This window comes from Ceratotherium simum, chromosome 19 (assembly GCF_057802395.1).
Source record: "Ceratotherium simum simum isolate JZ-2026a chromosome 19, ASM5780239v1, whole genome shotgun sequence".
Classification (NCBI taxonomy): Eukaryota; Metazoa; Chordata; class Mammalia; order Perissodactyla; family Rhinocerotidae; genus Ceratotherium; species Ceratotherium simum.
Window position 1 is genome coordinate 42623084 of NC_141918.1, and position 12121 is coordinate 42635204.

The following is a 12121-nucleotide window of genomic DNA, read 5'->3' on the forward strand; positions in this document are numbered from 1 at the left end:
CTAAATTTTTTTTAAAGTACATTATGTGCTATTATTCACTTATTCTGTCCTTAATGCAATAAATTTTAAGAAAGTTACTGACACGATGCATGAGAAATGGGAAGATTGAGGGTGTGTGGCAATTTGATAGTTCCCTGTAGGAAAAAAAACGTTTATATTATGTGTTTGTAGGCTTAGAATTTTACCAGATGTCCAGATATTATTTTGTTCTTTCTTTATGAGAAATTCTTTTGAAAGTCTACCAAAAGTAATCCTTGTCTAGCTGTTCTCTCTAAATGAAACATATGCTTGGATCTGGAATTACAGATAAATTAGAATTAAATGTATATCTAAGTCAAACTAAATCGTTTCCAAGTTTGAAAGTACTAACAACATACTGTTTAACAATAATAACTAAAATCGCCTCCATTTAGATGGTGATATCTGGATCTCAAGGAAAATGGAGATCAGTTTGTTATTGAATTGTCACTTTTAATATTTTACATTAAGTATCTAAAGGTAAGTTAAATGGGGAAAATTAATTTTATATTTAATAATAAAAATAGTTTGCTATTAATTGTTGATTACTCTGTAATGTGAACTATTTAATATAAGCCATATGATTTAATCTTCCCAACTATCCTGCTATTATCCCTGTTTTATACATGAGGAGGTGGATTCTTAGAAAATAAAAATGATTTGTATAAGGTCAAAAAGACAATAAGTGGCAGAGCTGAATTTTGAACCTATATGGTCTGAATCTAGACTCCATGCTCCATTACTCTAAGCATTATTTTTTTAAATGTCAAGAGAAAAGAATTATAGTTCATGTATGGAACTCACCCACAATGTGCACCGCAAAGGAAAAAAAAATAAAAAGACGTGAAGGTAGCATCAACCTTTTGACGAACTCATAGGACCTATTATACGGCTCATGCTGTACAAGAATTCAGTAAAAACGTTCTCACTGTGAGCTCTACAAACACTTTAGGTCATACTCTGCAGCCAAATGGATTAAAATCATCCAGTTTACAAAGAGCGGCATCAGATGTGATGTAGCTCTGTTAGGTTTCAGTAAATAAAGAGGTCAGGAGTAGATAGTTTCCATACGAGCAAAGAGGGTTTATTTCCTAGAGCATGATGTTAATGCCTTTCTAGGGAGCCTACAGGGTTTTTCACAAACTTTGAAGGAAAAAGTAAATTAAATGCCAAAAAGATTACTCAGAAATCTCCAAATTTATACAGAAACTCCTTGATTTATATATTCATTGCTACAGTACCTAATATTTGCCAAGCACAGTTCTTTACTTAGGGTTCTCCTGACCTAAATTGGACAATTAGGTACAGATTTTATAGATTAGAAAACTAAGATTCCATATTAATAGTAGAGATGGTACTCAATCCACAAACTGACTGTGCTCATCCACTACACCAAATACAGCCAGTGAGGACCTCAGAGGATGCTTCTAGAAGCATTCTGAATAGGATTAAAGCACAAGTAAATCAAAGAGAACCAGAACAGTGATCAGGGAGAGCAAAGAGTTTTAAAAATTATGTCTCATTCAAAGACTTGCAGAAAAAGGGTAAAAGTGTTAATGCTCACTGAACATAGTGGAAAGGAAGAAGATGAGACTGGAGAGAGACGGGAGCCTCTTCCTGAAGGGCCTTCTGTGTTGTTGTATATAGCTAAGATTTTGTCCTAAGGACAATGGGAAACCTTTGAAAAACTTTAAAGCAGATGAGTGGCATTATTAGATTTGCATTTTAGAAAGACTACTCTAAGTGCAAGTAGAGTTTCCCATGGCATGTAAAGAGGAATGGAATCATAGTGAACATTCAAGGTCACAATATCCTTTGTCCCCTCAAATTATCTGAAATGTGTTCTAATAATATTTACAGAACTGGTTTTTTTTTTCCTGAGGAAGATTAGCCTTGAGCTAACATCTGTGCCAATCTTCCTCTACTTTATATGTGGGTCACCGCCACAGTGTGGCTGACGAGTGGTGCAGGTCCACGCCCAGGATCCGAATCGGTGAACCTGGGCCACTGAAGCAGAATGCACTGAACTTAACCACTAGGCCACAGGGCCAGCCCCTACAACTGATTTTTAGACATTGTTTTTCTTTTGCACCGAAAAATTGTAACCATCACAAATTGTTCTTGAAGACTGAAGTAACAACTGTGGATGTTTTTTGTCCACCATTTCAGGCAGAGCCCTAGGACTATCTTGTTAGATGGTGCCCTTCCATTCGCAATGCTCTGCCTTAGGACATAGCAGGAAGATGTCATAACTGGGAAATTGTATTGGAGGATGGGGAAGGAAAGATATTAAGGTGATTTATCCTGATGCTACTCTATAAAATGGGGGTTAGAGAAAGGAGAAGCTAAAGGCAGGAGACCAGTAAGGAGTCTATTGAAGAAACCCAGATAAGAAATAATGAAGGCCTGAGCAAAGGCAGTGGAAATGGAAATGGAGACGAAGACTTGGCAAATGTTAGAGGAAGATAATGGGAAAAGAAGGACTCTAACATGGTTCTTAGGTTTCTTGTTTTGGTGTCAAGGACAATATATAGTACAGGAGGAAGTACAGATTTGTGGGAGTAAGAGCATTGAAAGAGCAATGAGAGATGACCGTTGAATAGTTTATCTTCAAGTATCTTTGGCACATCCAAGTAGCGTTATTTGTACTAAATGAAATACATGGATTTGGAATATAAGAAATTGATGGAATATGGCTGAAAATAAATGTGTGTAGGTTTAATTGATCATCAGATAATTAGGCAGGAATGCCATCTGGAAAAATTATATATTGGGAAAGAGAAGAAACCTGATATTAGAAGCCTAAGCACCACGTATGGGATAAGTAATTGAAGAGGAGACTGAGGAAGAATGTCAGAGAGGTGAAATCCTGATATCACAGAAGACTGGATGACATCTTTCAAGAAACGGAGTGGTCAGAAAGATCTAATGCAATAAAGAGAAAAAAATTTTCTTTGGTGGGCAACAAGGAAGTCAATTATCAATGTAAAATCTATGTAGTGCTTATATTCATTAAGCTTCACAAACTGGTGGTATAATTCCAGATTTCCAACCCAAAATGTGTTCACTCTAACAGCAGAAATAAGAATTGCGTCAGTAAAGAATATACAAGACTATCACATTAAGTATAAGAATGAATAATACTGAAAGAGAGAGAGGGAGAGTGTGTGTGTGTGTGTGTGTGTGTGTGTGTGTGTGTCAAAGACAATATTATAAACCAGGGAAGGATTATTCAACAAATGTTCTGGGACAATTTGCCAGCTACTTGGAAAAAATCAGTTTAGCTCTTAACTTTACACTCTATGTAAACATTAATTCTAGACGACTTGAAAGTTAATTTTTTTAATTATAGAAATTTGAAAAAAGTATACAGAAGAATCACTCACTAATTTCAGAATGGAGAAAGACTTTCTAAGATTAAAATCAGTGAAAGAAACCAAAATGAAAAAAATAATTTGCATACAAACAATTTGATAACATCTGTATATCATAAATCCTGTAACTAATTAAAAAAAAGTTAGAAAAATATTAATAAAAAATATTACAGACCAAGTTAAGAAATCATCTACTGAGGAGGATTATGGAAAGACAGTGGAGTAGGAAGCACTAGGAATCTATCTCCCCACCTAGATAATAATTACACTGGCAGAATCTGTCTAATGTGACTATTTTGGAACTCTGGAGTCTATTGAAGCCTTGTGACTTCCAGGGGAGGGCTTGAATTTTAAATTGTGGTTCATGTTGGTCAATTTCATCTCTTAGCTCAGCAGTGACTAACTATCTCCCATTACGCATGGGCAGCAGATGTGCATGTGTTCCTGGAATAGCTTGCACATACCTTGCAGGATCCAGGGTGGGCAATGACAATGCTTTCCTCCAAATATCAGGGATTTGTGTTTGGATCAGTGATTGCTACTTCTGATCACGGAGGTGCAGACACAGAGCTAGGCAGCCACTGTTGCAATCCTTCCCATCAGGCTAAAGCAACTTCCAGCTGATTTAAAGGGCCAATGTCTTTTTGATTCCATCAGTTTTGTCTTTTTTTTCCTTTTGGGACCCATACACTAACAACAAGGACGTTCAAAAGTGATTGCATATACAAGGAAAATTAGAAAGACACTGCACATACCCAGGCTCAGAAAAGACCTGAGAAAACCTTAAGTTTTAACTCAGGCTGATCCTCACCATGGAGACAGCCGGCAACAATAAAAACAAAAACAGAAACAAAAAACAGCTGACCCTGGGGGGGAGGGGAGAATTTGACTACCAGGGTTACCATTTTGTTACTTTAAAATGTTCAGCTTTCAATAAAAAATCACAAGACATACAAAAAATGTGATGGCATGGACCAATCAAAGGAAAAAATAAATAAACCAATAGAAATTGTCCCTAAGAAAGACCAGATGACACACCTAGTAGACAAAGACTTTAAGAAAAACTGTCTTAAAGATGCTTAAAGAACTAAAGGAAGACATAGAGAAAGTCGAGAAAATGATGCATGAACAAAATGGAAATATCAATAAAGAAATAGAGAACCTAAAAAAGTAACCAAAAAGGAATTCTAGAGCTGAAGCATACACTAGCTGAAATGGTCTTGAATTAGTAAAAGACATGAGTTAGTAAAATCATAAATGAAAGTAGAGAAATTACTACCATTCTACAAAAAAGAAAAGGTTTATAAGAGAGTACCTTGAACAACTGTACACCAACAAATTGGATAGATTCAATGAAATGGATAAATTCCTAAAAACACAAAGCCTACCAAGACTGAAACATGAAGAAATAGAAAACCTAAATAGATCTATAACTAGTAAGGAGATTGAATCAGTAATCAAAAATTTCCTGACAAAAAAGCCTTGGACCTGGTGGTTTCACTGGGGAATTCTATCACACATTCAAAGAAGAACTAACAATACTTCTCAAACTTTTCTAAAAAATGGAAGAGGAAACACATCCTAACTCATTGTATAAGGCCAGCATTGCTCTGATACTAAAACCAGACAAGGACATTACAATACAATAAAAGTACAGACCAATATTCTTATGAACATTGATGTAAAAATCCTCAAAAAAATGTTAGCTAACAAAAATCAGCAATATATTAAAAGGATTATACACCATGACTAAGTGGGATTTGTTATGGAACACAAGGATGGTTCAACATATGAAACCCAATCAATGTAATAAACCATATTAACAGAATGAAGAACAAAACCACATGATCATTTCAATTGATATAGAAAAAGCGTTTGACAAAATTCAACAATGTTTTACGATAAAAATGCTCAACAAACTAGAAATAGAATTTGCTATGGCCTGAATTGATTCCCCTCAAAATTCATTTGTTGAACCCCCAATGTGATGGTATTTGGAGATGGGGTCTTTAGGAGATAATTAGGTTTAGATGAGGTCATGGGGGTGAGTGCCTCATGACGGGATTAGTACTCTTATAAGAAGAGACATCAGATAGCTCGCTCTCTATAAATCCACCATGAGAGGACACAACAAAAAGGTGCCATCTTCAAGCCAGAAAGAGAGCTCTCACCAGAACCTAACCATGCTGGCACCCTGATCTAGAACTTCCAGCCTCCTGAACTTTGAGAAAATAAGTGTCTGTACTTTAAGCCATGCAGTCTATGGCATCTTATTGTGGCAGCCCAAACAGACTAACACAGAGGGAAACTACCTCAACATAATAAAAGTCATATTAGAAAAACCCACAGTGAATATTATATCCAATGGTGAAAGACTGAAAGCTTTTCCTTTAAGCTCAGGAACAAGGCAAGGATTCTCACTTTTACCACTTCTATTCCACATGGTCCTGACAATCCTAGCCAGAGCAATTAGGCAAGAAAAAGAAATAAAAATCATCTAAATTGGAAAAAGGGAGTAAAATTATTTCTATTTACAGATGATATGATCTTATATGTAGAAAACTCTAAAGACTCCACCAACAGCTACGAGAACTAATAAACTCAGCAAAGTAGCAGAACACAAGGTCAACACAAAATAATCAGCTGCATTTCTACACAATAACAATGAACTAACTATTGGAAAGAGAAATTAAGAAAACAATTCCATTTATAATAGCATCAAATATAATAGAATGCTTAGTAATTAACTAAGGAGGTGAAAGACTTATACAATGAAAACTACAAAACTAATTGCTGAAAGACATTAAAGAAGACATAAATAAATGGAAAGACATCCCATGGTCATGGACTGGAGGACTTAATATCTTTAAGATGTCACTACTATCCAAAGTGATCTACAGTTTCAAGGCAATCCTTATAAAAAATCCCAACAACATTTTTGCAGAAATGGAAAAATCCATCCTAGTGGTACATACATACAATAGAATACTATTCAGCCTTAAAAAAGAAGGAAATCCTTCCTTGTGTGACAACATAGATATCCCTAGAGGACATTATGCTAAGTCAAATACACCAGTGGTAGAAGGACAAGTACTGCATGATTCCACTTATATAAGCTGTCTAAAATAGTCAGACTTTAAGCAGACAATAGAGTGGTGGTTTTCAGGGGCTAGGGACAGAGAGAAATGAGGAACTGTTTTTCAATGGGTATAAAGTTTCTGTTCCGTAAGATGAATAAGTTCTAGAGATCTGCTATACAACACAATACCTATAATTAACAATACGGTATCGTGCATTTTAAAATACGTAAAGAGAATAGATCTATGTTAAGTATTCTTACGAAAAGCAAAACAAAAACCACAAAAGAACACAGGAAATTTTTGCAGGTGCTGGATGTGTTTAGTATCTTGATTGGTAATGGTATCATAGGTGTATGCATATCTCCAAACTCATTAAGATGTATATATTAAACATGTGCAATTTTTGTATATCAATTATATCTCAACAAAGTTAAAAAAAAAAAAGAAAAAAAAGAATAGTGGGTATCTCCAGGGGGGACTGACTGGAAGGATATTTTCTGCAGTGATGGAAATGTTCTATATCTTGATCTGCCTGGCAGTCACAGGAGTGTACACATGTAAAAAGTCGCCAAGGTGTACACTTAAGATTTGTTTATTTCACCATAAGTAAATTAAACATCAATAAAGAAATTTTAAAATTCAAAAGAAAGAAAAAAAATTCATCCTAAAATTCATATGGAATCTCAAGGGATACCAAATAACCAAAAGAATCTTAAAAAAAAAAAATTGGAGGACTCACCTTTCCTGATTTTAAAACTTACTCCAAAGCTACAGTGATCAAAACAGTGTGGTACTGGCATAAAGGCAGACATATGAACCAACGGAGTAGAATAGAGAGCCCAGAAATAAATACTCGCATATTATAGTCAAATGATTTTTAACAAAGGTGCCAACACCATTCAATGGGAAAAGGACAGTCTCTTCAACAAGTTGTTCTGGGGAAACCGGATATCCACATGCAGAAGAATGAAGTTGAACTCTTATCTAACATTATATACAAAAACGAACTCAAAATGGATCAAAAACCTAAATGTAAGAGCTAAAACTATAAAACTTTTAAAAGACAATATACAGCAAAATCTTTATGACATTGTGTTTGGCAATGGTTTCTTGGATATAACACTAAAGGAACAGGAAAAAAGCAAAAAAAATAGACAAATTGGACTTTATAAAAATTTAAAAATTTTATGCATGAAAGGACACTACCAACAGAGTGAAAAGGTAACCTACAGCAGGGGAGAAAATATTTGCAAATCATCTATCTGATAAGGGGTTAATATCTAGAATATATGGGAACTCCTAAAACTCAACAATAAACAACCTGAGTCAAAATTGGGCAAAGGATTTGAATAGACGTTTCTCCAAAGAGGATACGTGAATGACCAATAAGCACGTGAAAAGACACACACCATCACTAATCATCAGGGAAATGCAAATCAAAACCACAATGAGTTATCACCTCACGCTTGTTAGGATAGCCGTTATTTTAAAAACCAGAAAATGACAAGTACTGGCAAGGCTGTAGGGAAATTGGAACTCCTTTGTACTCTTGGTAGGAATGTAAAATGGTACAGCCACTGTGGAACACAGTATGGTGGTTCCTCAAAAAATAGAATTACCATATGATACAGCAATTCTACTTCTGAGTATATATCCAAAAAAAGTGCAAGCAGGATCTTGAAGAGATATTTGTATACCCATCTTCGTAGCAGCACTATTCACAACAGCTAAAACACAGCTGACATTGACAGATGTCCATTGACAGATGAATGGATAAGCAAAATGTGGTACACACATACAATGGAATATTCTTCAGCCTTCAAAAGGAAGGAAATGCTGATACACGCTACAACACGGGTGAACTTGAAGACATGCTAAGTGAAATAAACCAACTACAAAAAGACAAATACTGTATGATTCCACTTATATGAGGTACCTAGAGTAATCAAAATCATAGAGACAGAGAGTAGAACACTGGTTATTAGGAGCTGGGGGAGGGGAGACTGGGGAGTTATCGTTTAACAGGTATAAAATTTCAGTCTTGCAAAATGAAGTGTTCTGGAGATAGATGGTAGTAATGGTGGCACAACAATATGAATGTACTTAATATCACTGAACTGTACACTAATAATGGTTAAGAAGATAAATATTACGTTGTGTATTTTACCACAAAAAAATACGTAAAAAACAAGAAAAGTCATCTACAAATATTTATGTGTATGGTTATTGAGCATTACTTGTAACTGGAACAAAAAGTGCAAATGACCTTAGTGGCCAATAATAAGGGTTTATTTAAGCTAAGTTTACACATTATGCTCTAGAGTAAGCCTTAATGTTATGGAAAATGGGTAAGTGCATATTAATGGCAAAACAGGTCGCAGCACAGTAAGTACAGTGTGAACTCAATTTTGTGACACCTAGTGAGGTGGCTTGGAACAGAAAACATTTGAAAGGACATACACCAAAATACTAATATTCTTTTTCAATAATTTCCAGGTTTTAAAATTTTTTCACAATGATTACAAACTGCTGTTGTAATTAGAAATTACATATAAAAATGTGAAAAAGCCTATACAAATTAAAGAAAAATATGAATTAGTAATAAACAAAAACATGAACCAGCATACGTGAAAGAGAAATATAAATGTCTAAAAGCATATGAGAAAAATCTAACCTCACTGGTAATTAAGTAAGGTAAATTAAAACAATTACAAATTATTAAATTGAGAGAAATAAAATACTTATTGACATCGTGGCACCCTCATCCCCTGCTCTAATGGGAATTAATTGTTACAGGCTTCTGGACAACATTTTCATATGACTCCAATTCCACATATCTTAATAAGAAAAGAGAGAGATTGGAAGAGACTATTGGAATCCAAGACAGATTTAAAGAATCAGGCCACGAAAAGGGCAAGGATGCAGTTCGTGCACCACTGAAATTGGAAACTTGGCTGTTTCTGTAAGTGAACTTCACTGCCCTCTTCATTGCACATTGACTTGCTCTGCATCATGGACATGAGAGCTACTAACAGCTTTGGTGTTTTACATTTTGTAGCTTCAGCTCCGGGAAAGATACTGACTTGCCTCCACCTTAGCCTCTTGTCAATAAATGCTGGGAAGATACTCAATGACCTATATTGGGTGAAATGTTGGCCCTAGCCAATGAACTGTGGCTGTAGGAGCAGAGTTAAATAGTACACGGAAAGTTCTTTGGAAATTACATGGTTAGAAAAGGGTCAAGAGTCATTTCCAGAAGAAGAGGCAGGGAGGTGCTGCACAGTCCAAGCAGTAGGTGTCCCCCACATGGAACAAGACCCTTTACATTTGTAACCTTTGACCCAAGTCTTATGATCCATCTTAAGGAGATAATCAAGAATATTGATGCATTGATGCACAGATATTTATCACAAGAAAAATTGGTTTGCATACACACATACACATGAATTATAGCTCAGCCACCTTACAAGAGTGGGCTGAACTTTGGCACTTTTCCTAACACTGCTCACCATCAATGGAGAAGGATGTGGCAAAGAGTGACCAAAGCTAGCCCACGAATATTCTCTGGCTCTCCCATCTTCACACGTGGGCTTGTACAACTGGATAAGCAAGGCTGCAAAGTTGTGTAGCTTCAGCACTTTAAATGTCTTTAGGAAGAGTTGACCATATTTTTTTGCAAATGAAATCTCATACAAAATGGTAGATTGATAGAGTATAACACTATGTCCGGAAGTTATGGCAATAAAAATTTCGTTGTTTTTACACACTCCTGAAAGAACATACTAAGAATATCATAGTTACATCTTTATATCAAAAATCCTATAAACTAGTAAAAAAAAAAAAAAGACTAGGAAAATATTTCCAACAAATATTGGGGACCAAATTAAAACGTCATCTACAAATATTTAGGTATAAGATTATGAAGCCTACATAGCCATAATAAATTAAAGGATAAAAAGGATGTTACAGCACATTTCCCTGTTGAGACAGGGACATAGAAAGACAGAGAGACAGAGACAGAGAGAGGGACAGCTGGTGCTATAGCTGGAGAAAGGCACTAAAAATCTTAAAGAAAAAAACTTAACATACAAAACTCAGCTTCTTTCCAGAGGAGGTGTAGAAATGAGACTTCCATGTGCCAAAAGAGTGGTACTTATATTTTGTTTTAATATATTACAATAAGCATAAGCAAAACCTCTATTCTTAATGTGTCAGATACTGTTCTAAGAGCTTTACATATATTAACTCATTTAATCTTCACGATCACCCTAGAGGGTGGTTTGTGTGGTTATCCCATTTACAGAGGTTTAGTAGCTTACCCAAGACCCTCAGCTGGTACTCTGAAAAGCCAGAAATGAAATCCAAGAGGTCTGGCTCCAACACCTGGGCCTTAGCCACTAGACTGGACTGACTCTCTTTACTACTAAATTCATAAGACAGGCTACTACTCTGTTTTAGAGAAGTTACGAATCTGTTTTGTCGTTGTAGAACATGGGAATACGTTTTAAAACAATCTATTGAACACTTTTCATTTTGTGTTTTCTGCAAAAAACTAAGCAGTGGTGTTTCGCCACAGGGAAAGTGCGTGCTTAAAGCCCACACACTCTGAGGAGATTATTTCCATGCTATATTTGTAAATAGTCTAAAAAACACAAATTATTATTTTGAAAGATTTTTCAATTCTCTGACTTGACAAGAATGTCAAGTTCTTGGCTTCATATTGAAGGTAAACCATTACATTCTAGGATTGCTTAGGAGAAAGCTTTGAAAGCAGTGAAAATAAAGCAGTTTTCTCTACATTTGGATTTTCCATTTCTTGACCATTTTAATACGGTATGTGTCAAGGTAAAAGTATTTCACTAATGTATATAGCATGATCAGCAGAAAGGTAAAATTTTATAATCTGAGTTTTTTTGTAGTGACCTTCTTTCTTGTTACAATATATAACAAAGAATTACTTTTTTTTTTTTTTTTTTTTGTGAGGAGATCAGCCCTGAGCTAACATCCGCCAATCCTCGTCTTTTTTTTTTTTTTTTTGCTGAGGAAGACTGGCCCTGGGCTAACATCGGTGCCCATCTTCCTCCACTTTATATGGGACGCCGCCACAGCATGGCTTACCAAGCAGTGCGTCGGTGCGCGCCCAGGTTCCGAACCAGCGAACCCCAGGCCGCCGCAGCGGAGCGCGCGCACTTAACCGCTTGCGCCACCGGGCCGGCCCCACAAAGAATTATTTTTAATAAACTTTAATGACTGTCACTCATTTACTTATTTTTAGCTATAATAAAATAGATACTTCAAAAGTGACTTTATTTGTATGAAAATATAAAATACATTAGGTATTTACCATCCAATAGCCAAATATACTTGTGTGGAGAGAAATGAATAATCTTTTCATAAGTTTGTGAAGTTGATTTAAGAGAAATCTTTGGCTGTCCCTCTAAGACTTTTTTTGGTAAGAAAACCATGTTGTCATGAATTGTTGAAATAATGTCAAGGAAAGAGTTGAAAGAGATAAAAAGTTAATTCAGATAAAGATAAAATCCCCAAAATAATACAGCTGAAAGAATGAGAGGTTTTTTTTGTTTGTTTTTGTGAGGAAGATTAGCCCTGAGCTAACATCTGTTGCCAATCCTCCTCTTTTTGCTGAGG